The 13,327-nt window shown below is 45.3% G+C and overlaps 1 protein-coding gene across 1 annotated transcript in view; it reads right to left on the bottom strand.

Annotated features, from left to right (window-relative positions):
• Positions 1–6,825, bottom strand: part of STON2 (stonin 2) — a 70,274-nt gene extending 63,449 nt beyond the window's left edge. The window contains exon 1 of the mRNA XM_035107794.2: positions 6,633–6,825. The gene's annotated coding sequence lies outside the window, so the exon portion shown is untranslated. The remainder of the gene's footprint in view (positions 1–6,632) is intronic.
• Positions 6,826–13,327: the final 6,502 nt, after the last annotated feature.

Raw genomic sequence — 13,327 nt, 5'->3', positions numbered from 1 at the left:
CTTTGGACTAAAACTCCCATTATCCCTGATGGGAGGGCAGCAAGCTGGGGATGGCTACTCTAAACCAAGGGCCAGGTCAAACAGGGCCAGGGGACATAGGTTATGCACATGGTGGAATACAGGAATAGGCCACTCTATCACATGAAATAAGAACGGATATATATTCCTATTTCCCTTACACACTTGGCAGATCCAACTCTGCTTTGGGAAAAATTGAGTTCTCTTTGCTACTGCCCTGCTCAGAGAGATAACACACTGGACTGTGATATTCCTCATTCTTCATCTCTACCGCAGAAGCAACTGAAGATCGTTAGAGGGCTTGAAGCAATACTTCATCAATACTACCCCCCATCACAGGTCACACAGTATTTTTCTCCTGTTGTTTGCAAGAGCAGCAACACCGCTCCCTGCCAGATCCCCTGAAGGCATTTTAGTAGTGAGCAGCAATGCTAGCCTATATACAGGGAAAACTCGGAAAATTAGAATATCGTCGAAAAGTGCATTGATTTCAGTAATGCAACTTATTATTTTTAATTTTTCTTTTAATTTTTACAAATGCTTTCTTTTGGAAATTCCACAGTAATAAAACAAATGGTTACAATAATACAAAAATAAACATCGCTATTACATTCATTCATTCATTACATTCCATTTATAATTGACCTGCCTAACAACAAATAATTACAATTACATGCTTTGCATGTCATGCATCTATCTCATGTATTGGTTTCACCTTTTCAGTTGCATTACTGAAATAAGTGCACTTTTTGACGATATTCTAATTTTCCGAGTTTCACCTGTATCCACGAGAACCAGGGCTTTCTTTCAGCCAGAACTTGCTGGAACTCAATTCCATCATCTCTCAGGTGGGTGGCATTACTGTTCTAAGAAAACAAGGGAGGTGTTCATGGCACCTCTTTTTCTAGAAAAATAGCATTGACAAAATCTCTAGATTTTATACATTTATAGATCCATGGGTAGAAGTAAATTAAGATAGTGGGAAGCCATTGTGGATGGAAGCTTCACTCCCATTCCAAAATGTCTGCTAACCTACTGCTAAGATGGTCGTCCTGGGGCCCGTTGGGATGGATTGGTGAGAGGTCCTTCTCAGCCTCTGGGGCCCTTGGCCACTGCCCAACCTGATCAGTCACTGGCACTGATACACAGTGATATCTCCAGATGATGAAGTCAGATACTGACATAAATTCCTGCACTGGTGTTAATAATTTGCAACAATTAGTAAACCTGGAGGGATAATGGACATGATGGATTAAAAATGCATAGAAAATGGTAGGTGTGGTTATTCTGGAGGCATATCCTTCCCCACTAATGGTCGGTCTCAGTCTCGCTCTCCCTGCCCTTCCCTGGCAATGCTTGTGGGCATTTTCTTATTTCATTTACAACTCATGCAAAATTACTTTCTTCACACTAGGACTGAGCAGAAAAGACTGCAAGCAGAAAAGTCAGTTCCAGTAGTAAACACGAAAGAATGTGATTCTTCCCACACGGAACATTTTGACAAAGCAAATGGAAGGAAGCCTCTATAAATTTTGCGGTTATAAAATATGTATGTGCAAAACTCCATTTCACAAAGTCTTCTGCAGCCAGGGAGAAAACCTCACCTGTGGCAGGTGGGTGGGAGCCTTTGTACTAGACAGTCTGTCAAGGAGGGGGGGAACTAGTTCACTGTTACATAACCAATTCATTTCTCACAGTCCTTGATCTAAAATTCTCTCCTTGCTGGGTAAAAATGGGGAACAACAACATAAATATATGCAGCAAGTCAAGGCTCTCAGGTGGCAACAGATGACTGTATCTACTCTTAGAATCACAGAATCGTAGAGTTGGAAGGGACCCCAAGGGTCATTTAGCCCAACCCCCTGCAATGCGGGAATCTCAGCTAAAGCATCTGTTAAGTTGTGGGTGCAGATGTCAGCTCTTCTGTGATCAGCTCTGGTAGTGACTCAGCATGCTAGCAAGGATATGCTAGGAGTCAAGTCTAACAAAAACAATCTTCTTTATTGCAGTAGAAATTTAACTGGGGTGGAGGGAAAGGACGAGCTTCTTTTATACTCTCAGGAACAGGAGTTGGGGAAAGGATACATTTAGATTTTGGTGGGACCCAATCATAGTAAGGATCCAAATTGTACTAACAAGTTAACCAATAGCAACTGTCACCACACCCATAGTTCTAGTTACAGGTAGGTAGCCGTGTTGGTCTGAGTCGAAGCAAAATAGAAAAAAAATCCTTCAGTAGCACCTTAAAGACCAACTAAGTTTTTATTTTGGTATGAGCTTTCGTGTGCATTAGTCCTGGGGGGGGGGAAGCAAGGGCTGAGGGGCTAAAGAAAGCTTGATCATGCATAATGAGATAACACCCCCCCAGGACTAATTGCAGTCATCAGCAGTCATTAACAGCCATCTATAGGTTTACCACTCCCATCAGCCCATCACCCACCCCCACCACCCTCTGTATATATATAGGGTCTGACACTTCTGTTTCAAGTGTATCTGAAGAAGTGTGCATGCACACAAAAGCTCATACCAAAATAAAAACTTAGTTGGTCTTTAAGGTGCTACTGAAGGATTTTTTTTCTATGTCACCACACCCGTTTGAATCCTCCTGGAGCGGGAAAGGTAGTTACAGAACTTAACAGTGAGATTCAGGTACACAATTTAAACCAATACACAACACCTTCTATGACAGATGGCCATCCAACCTCTGCTTCAAAACCTCCAAGGAAGGAGAGTCCACAACCTCCCAACGGAGTCTGTTCCACTGCCAAACCGCTCATACTGTCAGAAAGTTCTTCCTGATGTTTTGTCAGTTTCTCCTTTCTTGTAACTTGAATCCATTGGTTCGGGTCCTATCCTCCAGAGAGGGAGAAAACAAGTTTGCTCCATCTTCCATGTGACAGCCCTACCCAATCATTGACAAGATGGTTTAAATCCCCAAGCTGTTCCAGTGGAAGGCCTGAATTTCTGAAAGTGACACAATATTGCTATTTTGAGGGCTTTCAAAAGGTTAATCTCTTTGCAACAGAACCACTACATTGACAAAAGATACACTGTATACGAATCTTGCACAACTGAAGGTGATGCACTTACAGAACTAACCAAGTCCCCACATGTATCCTTCAAAGTACTATTTTGTGGCCAAGGGATCCTTTTTGAAAGTGATTTTTTTTTAAGTTTACACATGTGCAAAGGAAGCACTTATTGGTCCAAGAATGATGCCATCCAGGGTGGGTGGGGGAATGTTGTCTGGAGAGTCTTTGTGAGATGTTTTGTCTAGCAATAACAGAGGGTAAGCCCAGCCTGCTCCCTTTTGGTGGAGAAGCGGGCAGCTGTGAGAGGGCTGGTGAAGACAGCTAAGAGGCAGGGCTGTGAAGTTGTTTTCCTTCCCTTGAGAATGCTAAGGTGATGCCTCCTGAAGAGCAGCCTTCTCCTACCCTACTGAAGACATTTTTGCCTGAAGAGCTGCAGAGCTGTGTGAACTGCAGAACCTGACTAAAGGAGCTGCCAGCATTTTGGAGCAGACCCCTCTTTCCTGCGCTTCCCTAAAACCGCCATTGCCGGGGACAGACTGATGAGGTTAACAAGAGAGACCTATGATGCAAGCAAGATGTGCAGTAATTTTATTTTCCTTATTTAACCAGACACCAGACCCGTTAAAGATTTCTCCAAATGTGACACGAAGGAAGGTAACATCAACCCCGCCATACGGGAATCCCTGCCTGGAGGCAGTCAGGTCGTATAGCAATGACCAGAGGAGGAATGACTGCTGGGAGGAGAAGCACAACCAGACACCTTCATCTGCCCCAGCTGCAACGAAACATGGCTCTCCCATATCGGCCTCTACAGCCACAGGAGGCCCTGTAACCTTCCAACAGGTTGACTTCACCCACAATGGGCACCCCTCCATTGTCTCCTGAGACAGATGGATGCCAACCTATTATTTTCCACTTGGGACGAATTCCAGATGGGGAGTGGACATTCCAACTTTGCATGGGCAGGTCCTGAAGAACTAGAGAGATGCATTTCCCCCTTATGTCTCAGTTTGGGGGAATGTCTAGGAGTCTTGAGCTACCATCAGTAGGACCTGGGCTTGCTCAAAATCCTTTGCTGCCTCAGGCAAAGGATGACATGGTGCCACCCACACTTCAACCCCAACTTCACACATAGAAGCTGACCTGACAGGCAGTTGAATCTTATTTCAACACTGGTAATGGGGTAATATCCTTCCCTAGACCAGAGGGCAGCATGGCATGCACAGCTACTCCTACCAACACCTTGCCATGGCTCCTGCTTTACCTGCCAAAACAATAGGGCCAGGTCCAATTACAGAAGCTCCAGACTTGATGGCAGTGCTTGTATTGTTTATTTTTAATTCATTTCAGCCACTTGGGGAGGCAATAATTAGCTGAAAAGCAGGATAAAAATATAACAAACAAACAAACTGATGGCTATATGGAGGCTCCATGTTGAAGAGCATGGAGCTGAATACCAGTTTTTCAAAGGCACTGGGTAGAGGGGGCTGTTGCCTTCCAGCTCTGATTGTGGGCTTCCCAGAGACATCTGGCTGGCCCTTGTGGATCGTCAAGACCCCAAGTTACTGCAGAGGAGCTTTGAGGGACTGGGTTCTGGACTTTTTGTCTGGCCTAGGATGGCCCTTTTTACATTCCTACATTTAAAGCATGGCCTTGAACCAATGTTTGCTCCCAGATGGAGGCTTAATGCTGAGCCTTGACAAGTGCTGTCAAGGTCGTGCTTTGGGGAAGAAGTCCAAGGCCTTACTCAGAAGATTGAGCAAGAGGGGCCCCCAAGTTTTTCAGGGCTAGCTTGCCACATTTTGAAGTGAAGTATTCCAATCTAAATGCACCATCATCTAAAGAACACCCCTGTCCCAGGACCATAAAGTTCAAAGTCTAAGGCTCCATCTGCACTGTAAATGAAAACAGCACCATACAGACATGGCTTCTTCTACCAAAGAATCACGGGAACTGTAATTAATTAAGGGTGAAGAGAGCCATTAGGAGACCCCCTATTCTTCTCACAGCAGGAGTTTGAGCGTTTTCTCTCTCTCAGAAAGCCACATATCTGTTACTTTTTCCATACCAGGCTTTCATTCCTCTTTGGAAAGTGATGAATGCACCTGTTTAATTTAGTTCAGAAGTTAATGTGAGAAATGCTATTCACATTACTGTGAGAACTTTCTAGCCACAGGGCTGGCCCTTGCGAGGCATTCTGGTACCAGAGATGGAAAATCCACACAGCACCCAACTTTCCCACTGACATGAGGCTCACAGCTCCCTGGAAGTTCTCTTGGACAAGAGCATGTACATGAACAAGACGTGTACAAAAGACTGATGACCTATTGATGGATTGTGCTCCAAAGGTAAGATCTGCCTGCTCTTAATGCCTACAGCCTACTCAACTTCAGACAACAACAGTTTTACCACACACACATACACAATCCCATCTCTACCTTCTTAGTCTGCCTAAATGGTATATTTCTGATTCCTAGCATGAAACAGAACCAAGCAATTTCTTGCATTATATAACTGCCTTTTCCTTTTCCCTAAACTCCAGGAACACCACCTAAAAACTCTGGTATGTTAAAAGGATAGAAGTCAATAATGGATGCATTGAGAAGAGAAGGGGGGGGACTCCCAACACATTATCGACTTGCATTTTTCTGAAGCCCTGCGGGTGCTAATGTCTGGGAAGATAATGCATTCCGGAAAGAGACAAGAGACACTAAAGGGTTGCTAGGACCAACGAGAGAAATAACCGCTTTCCCTTTAAGCAGGTGCTCGAACAGATTCGAGTACAGACTGAAGAGAGAGGAGAGTGCTTGAAAGGGGCACCATCAACCGGGAGCAACAGAGCGCTGCTAAAGTGGGAACATTTGGGTGAGGGGAAAGGGGGGAAGATCACCCCTCCAAAAGCACCCGATCTCCAGACCGAGAGTCGTCCCCTAGGAGAGTTTAAAAGCAACAGACAGACAGACAGACAGACAAACAAACCCAACAGCGTCCGTGTGTCACAGGCTATATAATACAAAGAGCGATTCCCACCGCCGGTCGTGGGCAATCGCGGATCTCCCCGGCGCCGATTTCTAGCAAATCATTTACAAAAAAAGGGGGGGGTTTAAAAAAAAGCCAAGCGTAAAAAACCCACCCTCTATAAACCCAGTGTCCCTTCCTTCACCTCCACCGCGCCCTACCCAGCGGCGAGCCCGGCGTTCGCCGAGCTACTTTCCAGGCAGAAGGACTGCAAGGCGGGCTAAGTATCTCGGTCTTCTTTGTTTAGCTGGGAGGGATTTCCACGCTCCGCCAACAGCCAAGCGTGGTGCTCTCCAGTCCCCGCCAGGCACCCGGTGCAGTTTCGCAGGCTGAAAGTACTCCTCCGCGCAGCCCAGGCGAAACCCGGGGGAGACCTGGACGCGGCGACGCGCACATGTTCCCACGGCGGGGCGAGGCTGCAATCACACACCGGCAATATCTGCGGCCGGGGGCCGAGGCAGTGGCTGGCTACTTGGCCTTACCCTGCCCTCCACCTGCCTCGTTTGGTTTGCAGAAGAGCAAGAAATACAAACGTGGTGTGAGTGCAGCAAGAGATCGGGTTACCTTGGAAGCGCCACGCAGTCTTTTCCTCTCTCCCTCCAGCAAAAGGGTGTGTGTTGAAAGGGAGAAAGGCTGTGGTGGGGAGATGGGGAAAATTTAAATCCCGGCAGGAAAGTTCAGCGGCAGGCGATCCAAGCAGAGGAAGCCGAGCTCTGCCATCCCCTCTTGGAGCGAGTGGGCTACACTCCTGGCTCTCTCCTCCCTTCCCTTCGAGGGAAGGAATCCGCGCAGGGGAGAGCCTCCATTGGGCAGGATCCGAAGCCGGGGAGAGCGAAAGAGGGTCGGGATTGGCTGGCGGGGAAGGAGGGCGTGGCAAGGCTCTCCCAGGGTGTTTCCTCGCTCTCTCCTGCTCTCTCGACCCCCTCGGAGATGCCGAAGGGTTGACCGTCTATTTTCATTCTTATTTAAGGCTTTAACTGTAAAATGCAAAATAACCGCGCGCAATCCTCCACCTGCGTCGTCATCGGTAGTACCGGTATATTATAAATGCACATGACGTTTTACAGAGTGACATAAAAAAACCCAATGAGATTAGAAACAGAGATACTGTATGTGTTCCGAATATGTTGTTATTATTAAATAGAACGCAGTAATAAGAAATCTTCGTTAGATGCCCGACCACACGCTGGAGGTGTCACACCGAAGCACACCAGCCAAGCAAATCAATTGACCTCTGCCACAAAAAAGCTAACAGCAAACAGCGCTGTACAAGTAAACCAGCCAGCAGAAGGGAAGACCATATGAGTAAAGCCCGTTTTCACACTCCCAGAACAATTTTTAAACGAAGTTTGGTGCGACAGATTCAAGGTATAAGAGTGTTTCTCTTCAGGCAAGCATCTTTACAGCTAAGATGTTTTAATGTCAGCTTTGTTTTAATTCGACTGACCCTGTCCATGATTGATGCTGTATTCTAATTTCTTGAGGTTTTTTCTGATACTTGTCTTTTTGTCAGTGGTAATCACCCTTAGAGAACAGTTGTCGGAAAGTGGGTTATACTTTTTGTCAAACGAATAAATGGACAAAGAAGTAAAACTGATTATGACATAGCATGTACATTATTGTATGTAAGAGCTACATGAAAGCCAATTTCGCACTGAAAACGTTTGTTTAGAACTGCAATGACTTCCAAACATCTGGATACAGGGAAAAACAAATGTTCACACAATTTTCTGGCAACAACAGTGTTTCCTACAGCTATTTATTGTATTTCTTACTCTCCCTTCACCAGAAGGTCCCATGGCAGGTAAAGGGACCCCTGACCAGTCACAGACGACTCTGGGGTTGCGGTGCTCATCTTGTATATACAACTGCAATTACGATAGTAAAAACAACCCCACCCACAACCCCTATAATATAATCCATACAGCAAATTACAAGGAGGAGAGTATAAAAAATATTCTTCAATTCTCAGTGGCCTCTCTGCCCTTCCAGTACAAAGACAGTACAATACTACTAAGATCTAAGAAGGCTGATTTAAGTTGTGTTAAGAGTGCCACATACATAAAGTGCTTTGGTGGAATATAAAACATAGATGATAACACAAATACAAGGTGCCAGCTGCTGTATAAAGAGCTAACAAGAACTCATAAAGTTCAATATCAATACCATAATGGGGTTGGTAATGATGGTACCACACACTCATTTTCCTTCCGCACAGGAGGTGTCAAGTGTGAAATGGTCCACGTACATTTTTAAGCCACTTTCTGTTTCTACAAGATGTTAATTGGAGTTGCATCACACATGACAAAATACATTGGGGCAGACCTGGTATGACTATACACCCTCATTTAGCTATGCCAAAATAGGATTCGTAGAGAAATTATCATCTGTGCAGTTGAACTTAGGGGTGGAAGGCAGTTGAAAACCAAGGGGGGAAAATGCCCTGTACAACCCACAGCTCATCTTACAGTAAGAAGTTTGGAATCCAGTTACTGAAGACAAGGCTGCAGTTTCAACTGTTTAGGTTGTCATGTGTGAGCAAGGATTTTGCCCCCACTCTATTAAGCATTTAGTATTCCCCCTTCATCATAAATGTTCCCATTATAGCTAGTAATCAATAATCCGCTTTGTATGCCAACCCACTTAATGCACACAGACTTACTGACTTTTATTGGTCACTGCAAGATCCAGTATTCTCTACCATGCACTACATTATTTACTCATAGACTAGAATAATTCAACATTGCCTATGAGCTCAACTATTCAAGCACTTTCTTGCCCTTTAAAGCAGCATTCTAGGAGAAAAGAGAATGGTTTTTTTATTTCTATTTCAGCAATTCCAACATCTCGTAAGATTCCCTTCTGTTCATTACAAGCAGCTGGTGTTGCTGTGAAAACGAAATACATTAATGTGAAAATGCGGGCAATTTATTCTCAGAATTTTCAACTCCTTCTTGTGCAACATTTTTTTAAATAAAAAAACTACATGGCACCCCACCCTACAATAAGAGGTATACAGTAAATTGCACATTTTTATCCTCTGGCCACATATGATTTACACAGCAGCCCATAAGATTAGGAAGTCTCCTGTTTTGCCAGTGGGTAAAAGGTCTGGGACACGGGTAGCGCTCTGGTCTAAACCACTGGGCCTCTTGGGCTTGCTGATTGGAAGGTCAGCAGTTCGAATCTGCATGACGGGGTGAGCGCCTATTTTTCTGTCCCAGCTCCTGCCAACCTAGCAGTTTGAAAGCATACCAGCGTGTGTAGATAAATAGGTACTGCTGCAGCGGGAAGGTAAACGGTGTTTCTGTGCGCCCTGGCTTTCTTCATGGTGTTCTGTTGCATCAGATGTGCTTTAGTCATGCTGGCCACATGACCTGGAAAAGCTGTCTGTGAACAAATGCCGGCTCCCTCGGCCTGAAAAGCAGAGATGAGTTCTTTGGCTTCAACCAGGGCCTTTTGACAGCAGCATTCTCAAGCACTGAGGGGTGGCTCCACCTCCTCTGTTGGATCCAAGAATTCTTCCTCTAACCTCCCACAAGAGGAAATCCTCAGGACTGACTTCAGGAGTTCCTGCCCACTCCTCTAGGTCCTTGACCTGTGGCATGTCTGGTTCATTCTCTGAGGACTCCGTGTCTAGTGCTGGGTCGTGGCTAAGCATAACACATACCATACACAACATTTTATTTAGCACTTGTAACTGGGCTACTTGCACTAGGTGAGAGGGCAGGAGAAGATGACTTTATGCCTAGTGAGCAGAAAGGTGCCGTTGCTCTGAGGAACAGTATGTTTTTGCATGTTTAACATTTCAGCAACTCAGATGGCAATTCACATCAAGTAGCAGAAGCTGCGGGAAACTGTATCTGCAAACCCTCCTGCTTCATTTAACCACAGTTCCCTGAGATTGGACATAATGGGGGAGACTGTGGTTAGTTCAGTAGTTAAGAGGGAAGGTACCGGTAGTAGGACTTCAGAACTATGGAGATTCTCCAAAGGCAGCCCTATGCACAACTGTGGCTGCTATTACAGCACAGATAACAGCATCTAGGACAGGCATCCCCAAACTGCGGCCCTCCAGATGTTTTGGCCTACAACTCCCATGATCCCTAGCTAACAGGACCAGTGGTCAGGGATGATGGGAAAGTGTAGTCCAAAACATCCAGAGGGCCAAAGTTTGGGGATGCCTGATCTAGGAGAAGCACAGTTAGTGCACCAGTCTGAGTCTGTGAAAGCCAACTCATGCCACTTTGGCATGGATCTAGCACTACCTCAACCCAGGGCTGACCCAATACATGTTGGCATGTGCTCCCCCTGCCACAGAAGAAGGAGTGAGTGAAGATCTACATCAGGAACAAGGGTGGGAGGAGATCAGCAGTGCCTCCTATTTGCCATCAGGCCACTACAGAGGCAGCACGGAGGGGACAGATCTGGCCTCCAAGGAGTGCACTGTGGCTGTTGCTGCTACTATGGCAGCAGCAGCAGCAGCAGCAGCAGCAGCAGCAGCAGCAGCAGCAGCAGCAGCAGCAGCAGCAGCAGGCGATGCATTCTTGGAGGCAGATTTGCTGTCCCAGTGGATCCTGTTGCTTGAGGCAGCTACTTTGCCTCATGGGTGGGCCGGTGCTTCCCCATACCTAACTGTGAACCTGATCTTTTAGGGCGAGTGTATCATCTACAATATGCTAAACACTATCTTCCAGATCAGCTGGAATCTTACCAGCAGTACCCCCATCTTTAGTTTATTGGCCTTCATCCAATAATTAAGCAACTTAAAACACTGCTTTTGCATATCCATTGCTTCACCTGAACCTGAGCTAGGTTACAAAATGCGCTTGATTCAAGCAGAGACAGAACGACAATGAAGCCAATGGGTCTAGCATGTGACCTTGCTACACAGAGTCTGCATCCTGGATAAAATCATAGTTGTCAAGTTCTCCCTTTTTTAAGGGAAATTCCCTTATGCTGAATAGGCTTCCTCGCGAGAAAAGGGAAAACTTGACAGCTATGGATATGATACTCCCCAGAATAGTCATAACAGGTCTTTTATGTTGTGAATCACCCTATTATCTTTGGATGAAGGGCAGTATACAAATTTAATCACCATCAATAGGCAAGTGTTTGTGGGGAAAGATCCTTGTAGGCCAAAAGTTCAAAAACCACTGAATTAAATACTTATTGCCATTGTGAATTATTAGAGTAGGTTGCAAACCGTTAGTCCACAACTAAAGCCAGTTTTCCAGTTACCCAGCACCTGGAGACAATCAGCCATGTCGTGTATCCACAGCAGTGACCAGAGGAGGAATGACGCCTCCACCTGCCCCACCTGCAACAAAACATGTCTTTCCCATATCGGTCTCTACAGCCACAGCAGGCACTGCAATTCTCCAATGGTTTGACCACCTCCCAATGGCGCACCCTTCCATTGTCTCCAAAGACAGACAGAGGCCAGCCCAAGTTCACCTGAAATATAGACTTCCCATCACTGCTAAATATTTCTTGTTTGCATTCCTGCGTTCTCAGCCCAGCTTGAGGAAGAGCACAATTAAGCTAAAAATTATATGTTGTCTCCAACACTTCTCAGCCACCACACACAATTAGAGCATTAGCTAATCATCTGTTTGGGTTTGTTCATGCTGGAAGATGGAACAGGCAGCAATACTTTGAGATTCAGGGGTGGGGTGGAGGGGGGGGAGCTAATTACGGGGGGTGGGATGGAGGAGAGAATCCACATAAGCATTAATATTACTTTCAGGAGTGCAGTAATTTTGAGTACGGGACAACTCCTAAGAACCTCAATGGGGAATCTTCAGCCAAAGCGGGTGGGGAAGGCAGACAGCTGTAGAGTGAGATCATATTATGTCATTCTTTTCAGCATTCTTATACCCCACTCCCTTCTGTGCATTTTTCTCTCCAGGCAGCAGCAAAGTCGACCCATATTCATGATAAATAATAGAGTAAGACTGGTTGGCACAATCCAGTTGAAGCTGAGCACCCTTCAGTCACATTCTTTTCTCCGGAAGAGGCTTAAAGCAGATGCTTAAATCTCCCATTTGAAAGAAAAGCACCCAGAAAACGCCTAGTGTTAGTTGATTTGTGCCTATAGATTGTTTTACACAGCCCTAACACATCCCAAATCACGTTTAAGAATTCAGTTCCTCAAAAGATATTAGTCACAAATACAATCTAACAACATTGGAAACCTCAGACTGGCGTAAGCCAGTCCAATAAACAGAACCAAAACAAATAGGAACATAAACTCACCCTAAGCCAATTTATTTTGAGTGCAAAGCACCAATGAAAACAAGACAGTCAGAATTTACAGCCAGCAAATCTCAGCAATGCAAGATTTTTTATTTTATTTTTTTAAAAAAAATAGCCTTGACACTATCTGGCTTATGTATTTAGGCAATTGATAAACAATATACATTGATATTGTGTTAGTTTGAGCAGCTGGCTAACAGCCCTCCTTCAGGTGTGCTGGGGATGGAAAATGTGCAGCCGCATTTCTCAAACTGTGCTCCAGAGACCACCAGGACACTTCAGGGCTGCATCCCACCCGCCTTGTCATACAGTGGATTTGTTGTTGAGCGGTTGGTAGCAGCATTTCCCTGCATGTACAGTGCACAGGAATATGTAGGAGATGGAATTGGTAAGAGAGTAAAGCTGCTGCATGCAGTGTGTCGGGGTGGGGATTAGGGATGCGGGAGAAATTGTATTCAGTTCACATTTAGAGGTGAACTTACCCAATCCAAACAAAAAATAATTATACTAAAAATTCCTTCCAGTAGCACCTTAGAGACCAACTAAGTTTGTCATTGGTATGAGCTTTCATGTGCATGCACACTTCTTCAGATAATCCACACTTTGCACCACAGTTCAAGAAGGATACTGACAAGCTGGAACGTATCCAGAAGAGGGCAACCAAAATGGTCAAGGGCCTGGAAACGATGCCTTATGAGGAACGGCTTAGGGAGCTGGGTATGATTAGCCTGGATGAGAGAAGGTTAAGGGGTGATATGATAGCCATGTTCAAATATATGAAAGGATGTCATATGGAGGAGGGAGAAAGATTGTTTTCTGCTGCTCCAGAGAAGCAGACACGGAGCAATGGATTCAAACTTCAAGAAAGAAGATTCCACCTAAACATTAGGAAGAACTTCCTGACAGTAAGAGCTGTTCGGCAGTGGAATTTGCTACCAAGGAGTGTGGTGGAGTCTCCTTATTTGGAGGTCTTTAAGCAGAGGCTTGACAGGCATATGTCA

Source organism: Zootoca vivipara, chromosome 1 (assembly GCF_963506605.1).
Source record: "Zootoca vivipara chromosome 1, rZooViv1.1, whole genome shotgun sequence".
Taxonomy (NCBI): Eukaryota; Metazoa; Chordata; class Lepidosauria; order Squamata; family Lacertidae; genus Zootoca; species Zootoca vivipara.
The sequence above is the reverse complement of the archived record's forward strand: the minus strand, read 5'-3'. Positions and strand labels throughout refer to the sequence as shown.